The sequence below is a fragment of the Oncorhynchus keta genome, chromosome 4 (genome assembly GCF_023373465.1).
Source record: "Oncorhynchus keta strain PuntledgeMale-10-30-2019 chromosome 4, Oket_V2, whole genome shotgun sequence".
Lineage (NCBI taxonomy): Eukaryota > Metazoa > Chordata > Actinopteri > Salmoniformes > Salmonidae > Oncorhynchus > Oncorhynchus keta.
Genome location: NC_068424.1, coordinates 4,254,833 through 4,262,282, shown reverse-complemented (window position 1 = coordinate 4,262,282; position 7,450 = coordinate 4,254,833). Strand labels below are relative to the sequence as shown.

The window sequence follows — 7,450 nt, the reverse complement described above, 5'->3', positions numbered from 1 at the left end:
ATAAAGGTGTTCTCAACTGGCCGACCTGGTTAAATAAAGGTGTTCTCAACGAGCCTACCTGGTTAAATAAAGGTGTTCTCAACGAGCCTACCTGGTTAAATAAAGGTGTTCTCAACTAGCCTACCTGGTTAAATAAAGGTGTTCTCAACTAGCCTACCTGGTTAAATAAAGGTGTTCTCAACGAGCCTACCTGGTTAAATAAAGGTGTTCTCAACTAGCCTACCTGGTTAAATAAAGGTGTTCTCAACTAGCCTACCTGGTTAAATAAAGGTGTTCTCAACTAGCCTACCTGGTTAAATAAAGGTGTTCTCAACTGGCCTACCTGGTTAAATAAAGGTGTTCTCAACTAGCCTACCTGGTTAAATAAAGGTGTTCTCAACTAGCCTACCTGGTTAAATAAAGGTGTTCTCAACTGGCCTACCTGGTTAAATAAAGATGTTCTCAACTAGCCTACCTGGTTAAATAAAGGTGTTCTCTACTAGCCTACCTGGTTAAATAAAGGTGTTCTCAACTAGCCTACCTGGTTAAATAAAGGTGTTCTCAACTAGCCTACCTGGTTAAATAAAGGTGTTCTCAACTGGCCTACCTGGTTAAATAAAGGTGTTCTCAACTAGCCTACCTGGTTAAATAAAGGTGTTCTCAACTAGCCTACCTGGTTAAATAAAGGTGTTCTCAACTGGCCTACCTGGTTAAATAAAGGTGTTCTCAACTAGCCTACCTGGTTAAATAAAGATGTTCTCAACTAGCCTACCTGGTTAAATAAAGGTGTTCTCAACGAGCCTACCTGGTTAAATAAAGGTGTTCTCAACTAGCCTACCTGGTTAAATAAAGGTGTTCTCAACTAGCCTACCTGGTTAAATAAAGGTGTTCTCAACTAGCCTACCTGGTTAAATAAAGGTGTTCTCAACTAGCCTACCTGGTTAAATAAAGGTGTTCTCAACTAGCCTACCTGGTTAAATAAAGGTGTTCTCAACTGGCCTACCTGGTTAAATAAAGGTGTTCTCAACTAGCCTACCTGGTTAAATAAAGGTGTTCTCAACTAGCCTACCTGGTTAAATAAAGGTGTTCTCAACTGGCCTACCTGGTTAAATAAAGGTGTTCTCAACTAGCCTACCTGGTTAAATAAAGATGTTCTCAACTAGCCTACCTGGTTAAATAAAGGTGTTCTCAACGCCTACCTGGTTAAATAAAGGTGTTCTCAGCCTACCTGGTTAAATAAAGGTGTTCTCAACTAGCCTACCTGGTTAAATAAAGGTGTTCTCAACTGGCCTACCTGGTTAAATAAAGGTGTTCTCAACTAGCCTACCTGGTTAAATAAAGGTGTTCTCAACTAGCCTACCTGGTTAAATAAAGGTGTTCTCAACTGGCCTACCTGGTTAAATAAAGGTGTTCTCAACTAGCCTACCTGGTTAAATAAAGATGTTCTCAACTAGCCTACCTGGTTAAATAAAGGTGTTCTCAACGAGCCTACCTGGTTAAATAAAGGTGTTCTCAACTAGCCTACCTGGTTAAATAAAGGTGTTCTCAACTAGCCTACCTGGTTAAATAAAGGTGTTCTCAACTAGCCTACCTGGTTAAATGAAGGTGTTCTCAACTAGCCTACCTGGTTAAATAAAGGTGTTCTCAACTAGCCTACCTGGTTAAATAAAGGTGTTCTCAACTAGCCTACCTGGTTAAATAAAGGTGTTCTCAACTAGCCTACCTGGTTAAATAAAGGTGTTCTCAACTAGCCTACCTGGTTAAATAAAGGTGTTCTCAACTAGCCTACCTGGTTAAATAAAGGTGTTCTCAACTAGCCTACCTGGTTAAATAAAGGTGTTCTCAACTGGCCTACCTGGTTAAATAAAGGTGTTCTCAACTAGCCTACCTGGTTAAATAAAGGTGTTCTCAACTAGCCTACCTGGTTAAATAAAGGTGTTCTCAACTGGCCTACCTGGTTAAATAAAGGTGTTCTCAACTAGCCTACCTGGTTAAATAAAGATGTTCTCAACTAGCCTACCTGGTTAAATAAAGGTGTTCTCAACGAGCCTACCTGGTTAAATAAAGGTGTTCTCAACTAGCCTACCTGGTTAAATAAAGGTGTTCTCAACTAGCCTACCTGGTTAAATAAAGGTGTTCTCAACTAGCCTACCTGGTTAAATGAAGGTGTTCTCAACTAGCCTACCTGGTTAAATAAAGGTGTTCTCAACTAGCCTACCTGGTTAAATAAAGGTGTTCTCAACTAGCCTACCTGGTTAAATAAAGGTGTTCTCAACTAGCCTACCTGGTTAAATAAAGGTGTTCTCAACTAGCCTACCTGGTTAAATAAATGTGTTCTCAACTAGCCTACCTGGTTAAATAAAGGTGTTCTCAACTAGCCTACCTGGTTAAATAAAGGTGTTCTCAACTAGCCTACCTGGTTAAATAAAGGTGTTCTCAACTAGCCTACCTGGTTAAATAAAGGTGTTCTCAACTAGCCTACCTGGTTAAATAAAGGTGTTCTCAACTAGCCTACCTGGTTAAATAAAGGTGTTCTCAACTAGCCTACCTGGTTAAATAAAGGTGTTCTCAACTAGCCTACCTGGTTAAATAAATGTGTTCTCAACTAGCCTACCTGGTTAAATAAAGGTGTTCTCAACGAGCCTACCTGGTTAAATAAATGTGTTCTCAACTAGCCTACCTGGTTAAATAAAGGTGTTCTCAACTAGCCTACCTGGTTAAATAAAGGTGTTCTCAACTAGCCTACCTGGTTAAATAAATGTGTTCTCAACTAGCCTACCTGGTTAAATAAAGGTGTTCTCAACGAGCCTACCTGGTTAAATAAAGGTGTTCTCAACTAGCCTACCTGGTTAAATAAAGGTGTTCTCAACTAGCCTACCTGGTTAAATAAATGTGTTCTCAACTAGCCTACCTGGTTAAATAAAGGTGTTCTCAACGAGCCTACCTGGTTAAATAAAGGTGTTCTCAACTAGCCTACCTGGTTAAATAAATGTGTTCTCAACTAGCCTACCTGGTTAAATAAAGGTGTTCTCAACTAGCCTACCTGGTTAAATAAAGGTGTTCTCAACTAGCCTACCTGGTTAAATAAATGTGTTCTCAACTAGCCTACCTGGTTAAATAAAGGTGTTCTCAACTAGCCTACCTGGTTAAATAAATGTGTTCTCAACTAGCCTACCTGGTTAAATAAATGTGTTCTCAACTAGCCTACCTGGTTAAATAAATGTGTTCTCAACTAGCCTACCTGGTTAAATAAAGGTGTTCTCAACTAGCCTACCTGGTTAAATAAATGTGTTCTCAACTAGCCTACCTGGTTAAATAAAGGTGTTCTCAACTAGCCTACCTGGTTAAATAAATGTGTTCTCAACTAGCCTACCTGGTTAAATAAATGTGTTCTCAACTAGCCTACCTGGTTAAATAAAGGTGTTCTCAACGAGCCTACCTGGTTAAATAAAGGTGTTCTCAACTAGCCTACCTGGTTAAATAAATGTGTTCTCAACTAGCCTACCTGGTTAAATAAAGGTGTTCTCTACTAGCCTACCTGGTTAAATAAAGGTGTTCTCAACTAGCCTACCTGGTTAAATAAAGGTGTTCTCAACTAGCCTCCCTGGTTAAATAAAGGTGTTCTCAACTAGCCTACCTGGTTAAATAAAGGTGTTCTCAACTAGCCTCCCTGGTTAAATAAAGGTGTTGTCAACTAGCCTACCTGGTTAAATAAAGGTGTTGTCAACTAGCCTACCTGGTTAAATAAAGGTGTTCTCTACTAGCCTACCTGGTTAAATAAAGGTGTTCTCAACTAGCCTACCTGGTTAAATAAAGGTGTTCTCAACTAGCCTACCTGGTTAAATAAAGGTGTTCTCTACTAGCCTACCTGGTTAAATAAAGGTGTTCTCAACTAGCCTACCTGGTTAAATAAAGGTGTTCTCAACTAGCCTACCTGGTTAAATAAAGGTGTTCTCTACTAGCCTACCTGGTTAAATAAAGGTGTTCTCAACTAGCCTACCTGGTTAAATAAAGGTGTTCTCTACTAGCCTACCTGGTTAAATAAAGGTGTTCTCAACTAGCCTACCTGGTTAAATAAAGGTGTTCTCAACTAGCCTACCTGGTTAAATAAAGGTGTTCTCAACTAGCCTACCTGGTTAAATAAAGGTGTTCTCAACTAGCCTACCTGGTTAAATAAAGGTGTTCTCTACTAGCCTACCTGGTTAAATAAAGGTGTTCTCAACTAGCCTACCTGGTTAAATAAAGGTGTTCTCAACTAGCCTACCTGGTTAAATAAAGGTGTTCTCAACTAGCCTACCTGGTTAAATAAAGGTGTTCTCAACTAGCCTACCTGGTTAAATAAAGGTGTTCTCAACTAGCCTACCTGGTTAAATAAAGGTGTTCTCAACTAGCCTACCTGGTTAAATAAAGGTGTTCTCAACTAGCCTACCTGGTTAAATAAAGGTGTTCTGAACTAGCCTACCTGGTTAAATAAAGGTGTTCTCAACTAGCCTACCTGGTTAAATAAAGGTGTTCTCAACTAGCCTACCTGGTTAAATAAAGGTGTTCTCAACTAGCCTACCTGGTTAAATAAAGGTGTTCTCAACTAGCCGACCTGGTTAAATAAAGGTGTTCTCAACTAGCCTACCTGGTTAAATAAAGGTGTTCTCAACCAGCCTACCTGGTTAAATAAAGGTGTTCTCTACTAGCCTACCTGGTTAAATAAAGGTGTTCTCAACTAGCCTACCTGGTTAAATAAAGGTGTTCTCAACTAGCCTACCTGGTTAAATAAAGGTGTTCTGAACTAGCCTACCTGGTTAAATAAAGGTGTTCTCAACTAGCCTACCTGGTTAAATAAAGGTGTTCTCAACTAGCCTACCTGGTTAAATAAAGGTGTTCTCAACTAGCCTACCTGGTTAAATAAAGGTGTTCTGAACTAGCCTACCTGGTTAAATAAAGGTGTTCTCAACTAGCCTACCTGGTTAAATAAAGGTGTTCTCAACTAGCCTACCTGGTTAAATAAAGGTGTTCTCAACTAGCCTACCTGGTTAAATAAAGGTGTTCTCTACTAGCCTACCTGGTTAAATAAAGGTGTTCTCAACTAGCCTACCTGGTTAAATAAAGGTGTTCTCAACTAGCCTACCTGGTTAAATAAAGGTGTTCTGAACTAGCCTACCTGGTTAAATAAAGGTGTTCTCAACTAGCCTACCTGGTTAAATAAAGGTGTTCTCAACTAGCCTACCTGGTTAAATAAAGGTGTTCTCAACCAGCCTACCTGGTTAAATAAAGGTGTTCTCAACTAGCCTACCTGGTTAAATAAAGGTGTTCTCTACTAGCCTACCTGGTTAAATAAAGGTGTTCTCAACTAGTCTACCTGGTTAAATAAAGGTGTTCTCAACTAGTCTACCTGGTTAAATAAAGGTGTTCTCAACTAGCCTACCTGGTTAAATAAAGGTGTTCTCAACTAGCCTACCTGGTTAAATAAAGGTGTTCTCAACTAGCCTACCTGGTTTTAATAAAGGTGTTCTCTACTAGCCTACCTGGTTTAATAAAGGTGTTCTCTACTAGCCTACCTGGTTAAATAAAGGTGTTCTCTACTAGCCTACCTGGTTAAATAAAGGTGTTCTCTACTAGCCTACCTGGTTAAATAAAGGTGTTCTCAACTAGCCTACCTGGTTAAATAAAGGTGTTCTCAACTAGCCTACCTGGTTAAATAAAGGTGTTCTCAACTAGCCTACCTGGTTAAATAAAGGTGTTCTCAACTAGCCTACCTGGTTTAATAAAGGTGTTCTCTACTAGCCTACCTGGTTTAATAAAGGTGTTCTCTACTAGCCTACCTGGTTAAATAAAGGTGTTCTCTACTAGCCTACCTGGTTAAATAAAGGTGTTCTCAACTGGTCTACCTGGTTAAATAAAGGTGTTCTCAACTAGCCTACCTGGTTAAATAAAGGTGTTCTCATCTAGCCTACCTGGTTAAATAAAGGTGTTCTCAACTAGCCTACCTGGTTAAATAAAGGTGTTCTCAACTAGCCTACCTGGTTAAATAAAGGTGTTCTCAACTAGCCTACCTGGTTAAATAAAGGTGTTCTCAACTAGCCTACCTGGTTAAATAAAGGTGTTCTCAACTAGCCTACCTGGTTAAATAAAGGTGTTCTCTACTAGCCTACCTGGTTAAATAAAGGTGTTCTCAACTAGCCTACCTGGTTAAATAAAGGTGTTCTCAACTAGCCTACCTGGTTAAATAAAGGTGTTCTCAACTAGCCTACCTGGTTAAATAAAGGTGTTCTCTACTAGCCTACCTGGTTAAATAAAGGTGTTCTCTACTAGCCTACCTGGTTAAATAAAGGTGTTCTCTACTAGCCTACCTGGTTAAATAAAGGTGTTCTCAACTAGCCTACCCTGGTTAAATAAAGGTGTTCTCTACTAGCCTACCTGGTTAAATAAAGGTGTTCTCTACTAGCCTACCTGGTTAAATAAAGGTGTTCTCTACTAGCCTACCTGGTTAAATAAAGGTGTTCTCTACTAGCCTACCTGGTTAAATAAAGGTGTTCTCTACTAGCCTACCTGGTTAAATAAAGGTGTTCTCTACTAGCCTACCTGGTTAAATAAAGGTGTTCTCTACTAGCCTACCTGGTTAAATAAAGGTGTTCTGAACTAGCCTACCTGGTTAAATAAAGGTGTTCTCAACTAGCCTACCTGGTTAAATAAAGGTGTTCTCAACTAGCCTACCTGGTTAAATAAAGGTGTTCTCAACCAGCCTACCTGGTTAAATAAAGGTGTTCTCAACTAGCCTACCTGGTTAAATAAAGGTGTTCTCTACTAGCCTACCTGGTTAAATAAAGGTGTTCTCAACTAGTCTACCTGGTTAAATAAAGGTGTTCTCAACTAGTCTACCTGGTTAAATAAAGGTGTTCTCAACTAGCCTACCTGGTTAAATAAAGGTGTTCTCAACTAGCCTACCTGGTTAAATAAAGGTGTTCTCAACTAGCCTACCTGGTTTAATAAAGGTGTTCTCTACTAGCCTACCTGGTTTAATAAAGGTGTTCTCTACTAGCCTACCTGGTTAAATAAAGGTGTTCTCTAGCCTAGCCTACCCTGGTTAAATAAAGGTGTTCTCTACTAGCCTACCTGGTTAAATAAAGGTGTTCTCAACTAGCCTACCTGGTTAAATAAAGGTGTTCTCAACTAGCCTACCTGGTTAAATAAAGGTGTTCTCAACTAGCCTACCTGGTTAAATAAAGGTGTTCTCAACTAGCCTACCTGGTTTAATAAAGGTGTTCTCTACTAGCCTACCTGGTTTAATAAAGGTGTTCTCTACTAGCCTACCTGGTTAAATAAAGGTGTTCTCTACTAGCCTACCCTGGTTAAATAAAGGTGTTCTCAACTGGTCTACCTGGTTAAATAAAGGTGTTCTCAACTAGCCTACCTGGTTAAATAAAGGTGTTCTCATCTAGCCTACCTGGTTAAATAAAGGTGTTCTCAACTAGCCTAC

At 39.5% G+C, this 7,450-nt stretch overlaps 1 long non-coding RNA gene across 3 annotated transcripts; it reads left to right on the top strand.

The window, feature by feature from the left end:
• The first annotated feature begins 2,047 nt into the window (after positions 1–2,047).
• LOC127916578 (uncharacterized) lies at positions 2,048–7,226 on the top strand. Of its 3 annotated transcripts, none has more exons than XR_008095368.1 (3): positions 2,048–2,310; positions 5,843–6,271; positions 7,101–7,226. It is a non-coding gene; the product is annotated as an uncharacterized LOC127916578 (long non-coding RNA). The 3 variants fall into 3 exon arrangements; XR_008095365.1 differs by having other exon boundaries at positions 2,271–2,574; XR_008095367.1 differs by lacking the exon at positions 2,048–2,310 and adding an exon at positions 3,741–4,653 and having other exon boundaries at positions 5,876–6,271.
• The last annotated feature ends 224 nt before the right edge of the window (positions 7,227–7,450 follow it).